The following is a 13,555-nucleotide window of genomic DNA, read 5'->3' on the forward strand; positions in this document are numbered from 1 at the left end:
GGACTTCATTCCCCCTAACTTCCTACCTCTATGGACTTATCATGCTCAGTTAAACTATTTCAATGCCTTGCATGCAGAATTTGACAAGATATGTACCACCAACCGTCTTATGAATGCCTTCAATAAATTTCACTCATCACTCTTTGAGGGTAAGAGTGTCGCCTTACGTTCCTTGTCCTGGATCTCAGATTAAAAATTACCTTTTGAGTATATATCAAATAAAGGTTGATAGCTTCCAATTATTGTTGTGATCTTTTAATCCTAATTTATACCTCCCATTTGGACTAAGTATTCAATACAGTTAGGCTCTTAATTTTTCCATCCATTAAGAAAGAAATCACACTGAATAAAATCACAATACATGCAAGAATATTGATCAAGAATGACTTTACACTTTCTCTACTTTGTTATTTCATTAGGGTTCCCACAACCCTAGTTTGGTGGTTTAGCCGCTCGTGTTTGTAAGAACATTAGTGAATTCATAGAAAAAAGCATATGAATAATCTCATAATAATTGAAGAATAAAAAGTAGATTCTTAAATTAATATTCAATAGTTAAAACAAAGAACAAAGGATTCCAAGATCAAATGTCGTATATCTGAATAAATATAGTATTGTGAATATAAAAAGTGTGTAAACTAATACAAAACTATCAAAGGGGTATTTATAGAATACATCATAACCCTAAAAATTCTAGCCATAACAAAAAAGGAAAACTAAGTCGGCAACTACTTACGAACCAACTTATGGGCCGTAAGAAGTACTTACAAACCCCAGGTAGGTCCGTAAGTCTCAGAGAAAGTAGAAGCCTTTGGGTCTTCTACCTATGATGGCACTTACGTGGGGGCGTAAGTGCTACGTACACCTCGTAAGTAGGTTTCATAACTCTTAGAAGAAATCTTCAGATTTCAAAACTTTCCTTCTAACACCTATAGGGGGACCTATGACCATCGTGGGTACCACTTATAGGCCGTAAGTGGCCCCATAAGTGGTCTTTCTATAACTTTTCATCATTTTTTTCTTCTCCTCAACTCCAGCACCTAATTTCCTATAACACAAACACAAACACACATCATATCTATCAAAAGGACCTAAGTACTTTCATATTTTCAAATTTAAGGATCAAAATTATCATTAAACCATGGCACATCAACACCCTCAACATAGAATATTTGCATGTCCTCAAGCAACAAACATAATGCTTAACCAAGAGAAAGCTAAGGTACCTAGGCAGTCAACTCAATTTCAGCTTAAAATTCTCACCTCTTTCTAATTTAAACATTTTAAAACTAGCTGTGTGGATCTATGTAGCACAATAATACGACATTGAGGAATCAAGCTATGGCATTACATTAGCAACAAAAAATCAAGCAAATATGAAAGTTACACTACATGAAAAGATAAGAAGTTAATAACACAACCCATGTGCCCTCACACCAAAAAATCCCCATTCTTACAGTATGATCATGCATGTCATTTTAGGAACAATATTGAGACACTCACAATCATAAAAGAAGTTCTAATCAATGTGCATAGAATACCATAGGCTTACCCTTACATTCTTTACCTTAGTTTTTTGGGTAGTTGGACTAGGATCACTATAGGACTTTACAAGGCTTTTAATGTAGGCTTAGGGATGGTATGGTATATTTGTGACTATAGTTACTAACCCTTGACACTACAATTACATTTAGGCTACACTTCTCACACAACTTTTCTCTTATTTCTCCCTTTTTATTGCTCATTCAGGTTGAGTATGGTTTTCTTATTCTATCTTTTTTTCTTTTTCTTTTTTTTTTTTTCCATTTTTACCAAACCCAACCCTAATTTCTTTTCTCTTATTCAAACCCTTCTACATACCAAATTTTAAAAATGCAGCCCTATTGATAGCCACTCTCAACTTAGCCGATTTTTTTGAGTTGAGGTGCACAATATCCAAGGAGAAACCAGGGAAAAAATAGGTTTATTGTACTTCAATTTTGGAAGAGTGAAAGGTTAAAATAAGAAAATGGGTCAATATAGACTTAAAAAAAGTTTCAAGGGATACTTTTTCACATTTGGATGGTAATTTAGGCTAAGAGTGGACCAAGTAAAAAATGGCCTTTGGTTTGGTCCTAGCTAACTATAATACAATCTAGGCAAGACTAACTGGGCAAGTTTTGCATTAAATGTACAAATGGAACTAGGTAAGTTTCTCATTCATACATGATACAAGATTTTACTACCAACTACTACCTATTCAGTTCATGCAAATTCTTAGCTAGATTATTTTTTCCCTAATACTAATTCCATAACAAGATTCACAATAGTCACACTGATATTCACATCATACAGTTCACAAATTTTTTTGGAAGGGTATCATTTTCAAAACACTTAAAAACAAACAAAATATGTCAACTGCCCATAGGTTCCTTATTTTTCTCCTATATAAAAATAAATAAAAAACATATAATACGACACAATATGACCTAAACATTCTAGTTCTACTAAGATACTACAGCCAACATAAAAAGAAACACGCAAAAAATACTCAGTTATGGTATACCTCCACCCTCAACAAAAGACTATGAAATGCTCCCGGTGCATAATTGTAATATTAAACAAGGTATAGAGACATACCCAAGATGCTCTAGGAGTTGAAATCTGATTCTCCTCCATTTGGGGTATCTCGTGGCTCAACATGTAGAGGTGGTGGTGGGGAATGACTAGAAGACGCACCCACTGCTATCTCATATCACCTCCACTTATCAATAGAGTGGGTCATCCAAGACTTATAGGTTACCCTTTTGAGGTCCTGATTAAATTCCATAGTGGGTCCTGTAGCTCCTCCTCCCGACCACTCTTAGACCAACAATAGAGACCATATCTTCTTCTGTAAATTAGTAAAATATCATAGGTAGAGGTAGAGGTAATGGTTGTATGAAGGCTGGAATGACAAGAGAAATGACTAGAAATTGACTTTCTACTACTATTCTTATCTCAGTGTGTAATGTAGACATCTCTATGAAGAGGCTCGATAAATTAAAAGTTTAGACCTCACGCAACTATGCATTCATCTGAGCCTCAAAGTTATTAATTCAAGTATGAAGTTCTCTGTTATACCCTACCATATCCTCCCTCAGCCTTGCCTCAAAATTAGACCTCAACAGTCTCTAATATAGTTCAGACCCAAGGTCGGATCTGTCCATATAACACAACTAACTTAGACTTTGCCTGAGTGAGGTGGGCTATTACCTTATCCTATCTTTCAACCATGTGCTATAAAAACCCTATGGAATACCAATAATATGAGTAACTATGAGAAAAGAAGTCATAGTAGAAGTCCCAACTGGCTCAGAAATAGAAGTTGGGGTAAGTGCAGATTTGGTCGTGGCTCCCTCACCAGCAACTAAAGTCATAAAATCAGCTCTTTGCTTGCCTATGTCAATATGAATAGTAATATATTTCCTCTCACTATGATCTACCAGAATATGGGGACCTAAAAATAGGTTTGAATAGCAGTAGAAGTTGGTTGTGCTCTCTGTGCAAGGATTTGAATTGCCACTTCCTTTATCAGGATAATGCTAGTTGTGTAAATCATCTCAATCCTATGATGTACCTCAGGAATAGGTAGTATTTCATCCACATCGCACAACTACTAATTTAGATAAGGTAAGACAAGGGTGGTGGTCTCACCAAATGATCTAATATGAATCTTCAATTAGATCAATATCACAAGTCCTACGGCATAGACAATAATCAGGATGAAAATCAAGGATGATCTTTACTATGTAAGTATGTTGTCTGAAGAATTCAGATTCACTCTATGGCATACCATGATCCACCAAAATTTTGCTGTAAAATATAGTGACGCCTTCTTTATTTTTATTTTTCCCTCAACTCGTGCAGACTCAACACCCAACTCAGCAATATGGGTGGCTATCCATCTAGACAAATCAATCACTTTTCACCTATGCTATACATCCCTCATAACGCGCTTATCCCACACTAGCCTCATCCAGTAACCAAACTCAACTATCGCTATTGGTGATGTGCCATAGTTTTATAGCACTTATGATACTTACACTTTGAGAATATGCATGGACTTAAGTATATTTGGTTAGGTTTGAAGTGTTTTTGGAGTGATTTTGTAGGAAACAAGGCATTGGAAGCTAACTAGAAGAAAACAGAATGAAAAGCTAAGAAGTGACCACCTACCTAGGAACCTACATGTCATAAGTACCACCTATTGGATATAGATAATAGTGTAGGTGTAAGAAATTAAAGTTCCAAAGAGCTTGAATCCCTAAAAGTGGTCTTCTACCTACTTGGGACCACCAATAGACCGTAGGTGCCACCTACGACACGTAAGTGGCTACTTAGGTGGCCACCAACTCAAGTTTTCCTCTTTTGTTAAGGATTTGGCTTCTAATGTTTCCATGTAATATATAAATACCTTTTTGATGTTTTTAGTTTATTTATTCTATAGAGAGGCTAGGGAATGCCCTCTGGGACTAAGTTTACACTTACAAATATCTCTTTATTCCATGATTGACTCGTGATCTTGGGATATTATATTTCTTTGTTTGTTTTTATTTTGTTATTCAATTTAAGACTTTAGGTTTTCTTCTTTCATTATTGTAAGATTAATTATAAGATTTTGTCTTTGAATTCCATGAATTGTCTTGCAACTACGAGCGACTAATTCTCTTAGCTAGGGTTGCGGGAACCCAAGCAGATTAACAAAGTAGAGAAAGAACCAAGGCATTCTAGATAAAGATTATTGCATGTATTGTGATTGACTTCAGTTCAATTAATTTTGTAGAGGTTGACAACGTTAAGAACCCACTTGTATTTACTATTTGTTTCGAAAGAGAGGTAGAGATTAGGTTAAGACATCACAATAGTAATTTGAGACCTATTTCCATCTAATAATTCTCGTCTCTCATCTAAATAACTTGAAACCCAAAAGTTAATAGTTAATATGGGATCTAGGGCAAGACAAATAACGTAAAACTCTGATACTTACAAGGCAAAGAGTAAGATTTTCAAATGAGTACCCAAGACAGTTGGTGATACAAAACTTGTCAGATTATGCATGCAAGGTATTAGAATAGTTTGATAGTGCATGATAAATCTACGGAGTTAGAAGATAGGGGGAATACAAGCCTAGTGTTCATATTAGATTGATTACAACCAAAAGCATCCAATTTTTGTTACTTTTTACTATTCTAGAAAATTCACCAATTTACCTTTTTGCACAACCCGATGATTTCATCAAGTTCGAGAGATATATCTGGCCTATTCCCTGTGAGATCAACACCAACCTAGTTGGGTTACTACATTTTGGCATTGACTACTTTATCCTTCTAAGGAGGTGTGGTTTTGGCCATATCAAAACTTTGATGTCGTTGCCGGGGAATATGGTTATGGAGTTGTTGGTTGGATTTGTTAAATTTTTGGGTTTTATTATCTCATATTTTGATACTCTTCTGGATGTGAAATATTTACAAGATGAAGGGTGGATTAATGATGACTCTTTATTTGTTGATCCTTACCCTTATGATGTAGTGCATTATTGCAGGAGTGTGAAAGATATATTGTGGAAACATAAGGAGAGCTTGATAAAAATAGTGATACTCCTTGAAGAAGGAAGACATGAGCTTATTTAAAAGGTTTTTAGGTTTGTTTAGGATATTCACAACTTAATAGAAGACATGATTGCAAAGGTTGATACATGTAACTCCTGAAAACTTAGTTATGAGTTGTGTGAGATTGAGAAAATTCTTAAAAGCCAACTTGAGGAGCTGAAATTAGAGGAATCAACACTTGCTCATATTCTTATGGATGTTTTAACTATTGAGAAGAGCACACTAGAGTTATGTGGGGACATAAAAAATGATGCATGTTGGGACGTAGACCTTATTTGAAGCATTTTTCTACATATTGTTTGGATGGAAAGACATTAATCAAGCTATCCAAGCTTATAGAAGAGTGCAAAGAGGAGGAAGAATATGCTTGTATCCTTGAATTTATTGAGCTAGAATTAAAGAAACACATTCCTTACATAAGGGAAAAGAGTTGAAACATTCCACATCTATGTCTAGGTTCCTTTATTGTTATACCACCATCCCTTGAGCATAGTGGGAAATTAGAAAAATAATTTGAGGTTATATTCATAAGTTCAAAGTGGAAAGAGAAAACAGGAAGCCAACTCTTGGGATACCTTAATGAAGTCTCAGTAATCAAGGTACCCATGGGCGTGTTAATGAAGTCTGAGTAACACCCCACACTTGAATCCTAGTTTGACCTTGAAAAAATCTTTACTCTAAGCATCATAAAATGAGGAGACTCAACACTTCTACTACATGCAATACACTCAAGCTAGTACTATAACGACTACATAAAATGCAAGTTTCTACAGTAAGCATGTTACAAACACAATGGAAAGCTCATGAATTCTACTCCAAAACATCCTAGCCTCAAGAATAGACTCACCAAGTTGGAAAACTCACGCATATAGCTCAGGTAAATACATCATACAATTTACAAAACTATCATCAAACATGTACCCTCAAAATAAGAGAGTTACCCATAAACACTCACATAGATGCAATATAGCACAGAATGGGTATAAGAATCAAACTTCGCTCACTCTTACAATGGATTCACAAGTTAAACACAATGACCCATAGGCTTTCCCTTAGTGTAGTGCTCTACTAATATCAGAATGTTAAGGCTCAGGATCAAATAGGTCTTTACAGGTTATAATGTAGGCTAAGGGACAGGTAGGAACTGTTCTGGCTGGTAATAGTGACTATCCTTCCTAAGTGCTTTAATACATCACACTTTTCATTCAATTTTCCTTTAACAACCATTTTTTTCTCCACTTCTACCTTTATACAAAATCTTTTGTTTTTCCCTATATCATTAAATTATTTCATAACACTATGGTGGGAGTATATTAAGCACATATCTTTCAAATTTTTCCTTTTTCACACCCACTTTACGCTATGCAACCCTATGATATCCATCCTCAACTTAAGCGTTTTGCCTTAGTTGAGGTGCACAATGTCCATAGAGGACCAGGGCCAATACAAGTTCATTGTAACACAACTGGTTTAAAAAAATAATAACTTCTTTCAAATAATTTCTCTAACTCCTAACCACAACACAATAATTTTTTCACACACCAATAACTATCACTTTGGGGATTTACTTTCATCTTTTTCTTCTTCAATTTCACACTCCTTAACTCAATAATTTTTTTTATAAAGCACCCAGGATATTTTATCAAATAAAGGTCTATCAAAGAAGGGATTAGGCTACATATGAGGCTGCCACAGAAAATAGCTAAAGGCTTAATGGGGCTTACTAGGTATGTGCTCAAGGGTAGGTCAAAGAGAAGGTATAAAACAAGGATATAAAAGAAATGCCTATATCATCTCCTAAACCCACATTCTTTATTTTGCTTTGCACGCACACCAGGAAAGTTCTAGACATCACATGCAACAAGAAAAATACAAATACCTTACACGCTTATAGCACATGCTCAACTTCTAGTATGATCCTCATAGACTATCAACCAAACACTAGCATGAATTCAATGTTAACCCAAATACAAGAGTCATAATAAAGAGCCTAGGAGTCACAAAAGTAATTATTCAATAATCAACATGCTCTTTTTCAGCTCAAACCACTTGCATCATACAATCCAATATAGCACCAACAAGAATATCCTACATATTCCAAAAATGAAAATTTTAAAATTACTCCTAAAATTGAGAATTTTCCTACCCCACACTTAAAAATCTACTTTGTCCTTAAAGTATAATTTAAAAGTAGAGATAGAAATATTCTCTGAGGCCTTTAGACCTATCTAGTAGCATATTTACGCATCAAGAGGGAGGACTCCACACTTAGTTTTTTCTATGCTCCTTAGCTTAGATTTTTATTACTCAGACTTTCCATCAATCTGCAACTCAACAAAATCAAAAAATATGTGAAGTAAAAACTAAAAATTAAAAAAATAAAACATACCTTAACTTTGGATGCCTCCCAAACAGCGCCTGATTTAGTGTTGCATTATGACCCAATAAACTTTTTCCTCCATCTTGGGGATATGAATTTCACCCCCAACTTTGCACCCATCTTTTTGCCTCGCTCACAGGGAGGTGGTGCAAATATTAAAGAATCGATTGTCTAGTGCAAAATTAATAATATAGAATTCTTATTCCTCATATTCACACTCTCTCACTATTTCAGATGATTCCACAGACAAGACATCATCTAAAAATAATATAGAAAAGTACTTTGAGTGAGGACCAACCAATCACACTTCTAAATTTACACAATCCACAACACCCTTACTCATATTCACCCTCTCAATTGCAGTCTCAAAAGAATGATTATAGTTGAGTGGCTATGATTCTTGTATTTATGCCACAGATTGGCTAGGATCTTCTATTTCTTTTCTCATCTTCTGTGGAGATGGTGGTGGTATTTCCTTAACCTACTCAGCAACTTTATTTTCTGAGTACTCAAACTTCCTTGAATTATCAACGACATTGTCTGTATCTTATTGGAGAGTCAAATCTGCACCTACATCCTTAGTTATGTTGTGAGCATTGTCCTCAACTAATATTGAATCAGGATTAGCTCCATACATATCTATGGAGTGATACATATTCTCACAAACCATACATCAACTTGTGGTATGCAACACAGGTCACAAACAAATAGGTCCCCTCCAAGTGTTTGGATCAAAATCTAGATGAAAAGCCTCGTGGTGGGGTCCTCCACAAAAATGACAAGAATCATCCTCCCTCGAAAACCATCTATCCCAGATTGACATCTCAAGAAGAGTGTGACAAATTTTTAAAAATAAAAATTACTAAACTATGTTCATCTCAATATAGCTAAACTAAAAATGAGATAGTTTCCTATTTACAAGTCCCCGGCAACAGAGCCAAAAAATTGTTGCGCCCAAGCGTACACGCAAGTGTATGTGGTCTCACTAAGTAGTAAAGTGGCCCTTTAGAAGCCAAGTATCAATCCCACATGGACTTGTGTTGACAACTATCTAATTCTAGTTTAAATATTGACATAAAGTAACCAAGAGAGTTTTAAAGTTGTAAACTAAAAGTAAAGTAACTAATTCAAAAAAGTAATGACTTTGGATAATCAATGTATAGAGACCCAGGGTTAAGGCTTACAAAGAATCATACTATGCCATTGAACTTCATTAGTTAGACTACTTATCATGGTTTTTGATTCGTAGGGTTTATCGCATGATCATGGTCTCCCAACCTCTAATCGTCTACCTAACTTGGCCATTGCAACTACATCATTGAGATGAGATGTAATAATCTAATTAAGTTCTTAAAGTTATTATCCTACATGTGAACCAAATAAGGCTTTTATGTATACTACTATCCTAGATGCTAATTTAAATTCCTTATTTTATAAAGAAATAGGAGCCTTACTCTACCTACCCCATGTTCTATCATCGTACTCCCCCTCGTGAATACAAAGATGACAATTGGTGTATTATAAGGGCCATGAATCCTAAAATAGTAATAAAAAGGGTAAAAAACAACCAAATATGATAAAAAATCTAAACTAAATTAATTCAAAAAAATAATAATCATGATCTTGGCCTTAACCCTGAAAAAGAGCTTTTAGCCACTCATGGACTTAGTAGTAATCAAAATAATTGAATACATGATAAAATCCAATAAAAAGATGAAGTAAAATAATAAAAACCCTAATTGAAGTGTTTTCCATCCCCTCTCCAAGGTCCAAAGTTGGCCAAGGTGTATAACAACAAGTACAATAGTCCTATTTATAGGACAATGATTTTTTATGTCAGTGGAACAAGGTCTGTGTTGCGGGTTCATTGCGGTGAGATAGGGGGTGTTTCACGGGATCATCATGGTGAAAAACTGTTTGGGGTCCCTTTTTAAGCATATCAGGTGCGACTTTACCACCTTGAAGGCCCCACATGCCCCAGTAACATCCCGGGTGTCCATTTTATGTCTAATCTTGTCCCCGTGCTGTTGTTGATCCATTCAAAGCCTTTTGGTATTGTTTCCAATTAATTTAAAGATTTTATATCATTCATATATCATAATAATCAACTCATAAAGCATACTATAGAATCAAACACCCCAAATTATAGCTCAAAACAACACAACATCAAAGACGACGAACCCAAAACTTAAGCTAAGAATGCTAGTTTTTGTCCTTTTGATCTTTAACTTAGTTTTTAATCTTGGCTTATTTCAATTGAACCTTAAACATAATAAAAAAGTTTTTACACTTATAAATACACATTCAAACCATTTTTAATTCATAAAATACATTAAAGTCTATCGAGATCAACTAGAACAACACATAGCTCAAGCTAGTAACACTAGTTTTCTTGCTTAAACTCTAAGTGATCAATTTTAGTACAAACTTTTTTGGAAACATATTTAATCACTGTAATCCAATACTTAAACACTTATATTATTATTTATAACATTATTAACACATAAAGCACAAAATTAGTCCTCAAAACAAGGCCAAATAAGCTAGAATAACAACACTGAGGTGCATAAATCCACCTCAGATCACCAACTTAGCCATATCATGTGGAAAAATTAAATCAGGCTTTGCTTGGGAGGAAACTCAAGGTATTTTGGTTTTTGTACATTCTTTTGTGTTATTGTTATTGACGCCATATATGCGTACCTATGGTGCCACGGGTATATTCCTAACCTTTTTCTTTGTAGCGGCCCAATGCATTGGGGATAATACATGTATTAAATTAAAGGTCAGGATGATTATGGGTTTTGATGTCCTCTTTGGGTTTTTGTTGTTGTGCCTTTTTTTTCCAGAGTCCTGATCCTAGTAGAGCTGGCATGTTTAGACATACTGTGTTTCATTTCGTGATGTTTTGTGTCTAACTAGGCAAAAATGAGTATATAAGCATTTTATATAATATGTTGAAAATTTATAACCATTTGAATCTTATTATATATGACTATTGTGAATCTTGTTATGGTACTAGGATTACGACCATAATAACTGAATCTAGTAATTGCAATAACCAAAAAAGTAAGTAGCTTGTGATGCAACCCTATGTTATGTGTGTGTGATATACTACTTTGTCCCTTGATGTGTTGAATCCAGAACTTGCCCAGTTAGTCTTCCTAAGGTTGTAGGATAGTTGGTTAAGAAAGGATCATAGGTCATTCTGAAAATTAGTCCACTTTTAGCCTAAATGACCATCTGAATGTGAATAAGTATCCCTTGATCCCGATTTTAAGCCTATATAGACTGCCTTTCTTATTTCACCTTTCACCTACCTATTTTTGTTATAATGAACTTGTTTTGGCCCTAGTCATTTTTGGACACTATGCACCTCAACTTAGATAAATAACCTAAGTTGAGGGATGCTATCATAGGGGTGCGAAATGTGAATTGGGTATAAATAAGGGTAAAATAAGAGGAAAGAAAGTAAGGTTGGGTAAGGTAGAAAAATAAAAAAAGAAAAGAATTTTTTTTTTTGAAAAATAAATAAAAATAAAAGAAAGAACAAAAGAAACTACACCCATCCTGAATGTGCAATAAAGGAATAAAAAGGTAGAAATAACGTTGTTATAAAAGGAAATTGGTTGTTAAGTGGATCCTAAAGTAAATGTAGTGCCAAGGAGGCTTAGTCACTTAAAATGTCCATATGTACAATATCAGCCCCCCAAACCTACATTACAAGCTGAATAAAGTCCTATAGTAATCTTAGTCTAACTGACTGAAAGCTAAGGTAAAGAAAATAAGGGCAAGCTTATGGTATTTGATGTGCACTGTTGGAATCTCTCTTGTGAGTGTGAGTGTCGCTTGATATACCCCTTTATTTACACAAATGACTTCATATGAGTGATTGAAACTTCTTTGATGTTAGGGCGTATAGGTTATGTTGTGGGATGCTTACTTGCTTGGGTAGTGTGATTTGAGCATATGCATGGCTACTTGTTACTAGTATAATGTCATAGCTTGATTCCTTTATGTCACATTGTTGTGCTTTATAGATATGCACAGTTGGTTTTAAAGTATTTAACTTAGAGAGGGTAATGTGTTTTTACCTAAATTTTATATCAACTGGTCCCTTATACTCTTGTCCAAATAACACCCGGTAGATGGACGCCTAAGAAATATCAATTCGCACCCCCTTGACCAAAGTGTCGGTCAGGTGGGGCTGCTCAACTCCTCTATCCCAGGTAGGGTGATCAAATAAATCATCTAGGCATATGAGGCATAGAATTTCTGAATTAAGGTCGAGATGTATGAAACATGGGGTCAAGTCATCTACCCTAACTTATAGTTGTCAAATAAGGCTTGTAGGTCTCTGCTAGCCCTATAAAATCAATCCTCAGCTCTATGGTAATACTAAGATTTGATCAACACTGCTCTGTGATGAGATATATTTCTAAAAAATATGTTGGAACCCCTCCACACACCATCTTAGAGAAATTTCAGCAATTGGCACAACTAAGACAAGTATGGAATAAAATGCTAGGGAAGCAGGTGGTGGAATAGGAGGCTGAGTGTCATGTGAAACCAACTGAGTATCCTTTGTGAATGATGAAGATATCTATTATGGACCCTAGTCTACACCCCAGATACTATCTCACTAACTGAACCAAATATATTTTTCAACCCCTCCTCGGCCTAGAAGATGAGTGCATCCTCCTCATCTCCAAAACTAGTTGCTATTCAAAACAAAACCTCCTCTTTAGACCCTAATCCTGACTAAACCTCGTCCTCTAAATCACCTTCTCCCTTCTTAAACTAGGAAGAGAGTGGTGGTGATATTTAGGATGACTTCATCCTCGACCCCCAAATAAGTCTAAGTGGTGCCATCTAGGCCCCTACCTGTGCTGATGGGGGCTAAGATCTTAGCTAAATAATAGATGGTACAGGGTGAGGGGCTATCTGAATAAGAGTTGGGGAAGGCTGAGGGACCAATGTGGAAACAACTTCAACATTTGTAGCCTTTCTCAGTGATCGACCCCGAGTCTGCCATAGGGCCAATGGGCTATTGTCCTGGATCACGGGGTACTTGTCGATGGGCCACTTCTTTTAGAAGACTTATCTTAGAGCCTAGACTGAAATCCCTTCTTTCGTGCATATTTTGGTGCCATCATACCTAAAAAATTAATTGTTAGTACTTGAAATACATAAACGGAACAAAAAATTTTGACAAAAATTTGATAACCCAATGCAGGCTTACCTATGACCCCACTTACAGAGGCCATAAATAGTACTTATAAGGGTTGTAAAGGTATCCTGGTAAGTACCAAACAAATCCCTAAAATTTCAGGGATTCAGGTCTGACACTTATAGGGCTACTTACGCTCTCATAGATACTACTTATGAGGCCCGTAAGTAGCCTCCTAAGTGACCTTCAAAGAGTTGGTCAATTTTTCACAAATATTTATCCCACACAGTGTATTTATAAAATTTTCACCCAATTTCATTCACTACAACATCTAGAAATTTAAGTTAAACAGGTATTGCTCTATTATTTTTGGGC

The 13,555-nt window shown here is 35.4% G+C and overlaps 1 pseudogene; it reads left to right on the forward strand.

Moving 5' to 3' along the window:
• LOC107846494 overlaps positions 1-13,555 on the forward strand; it is a 64,597-nt pseudogene that overhangs the window by 9,095 nt on the left and 41,947 nt on the right.

Source organism: Capsicum annuum, chromosome 11 (genome assembly GCF_002878395.1).
Source record: "Capsicum annuum cultivar UCD-10X-F1 chromosome 11, UCD10Xv1.1, whole genome shotgun sequence".
NCBI lineage: Eukaryota > Viridiplantae > Streptophyta > Magnoliopsida > Solanales > Solanaceae > Capsicum > Capsicum annuum.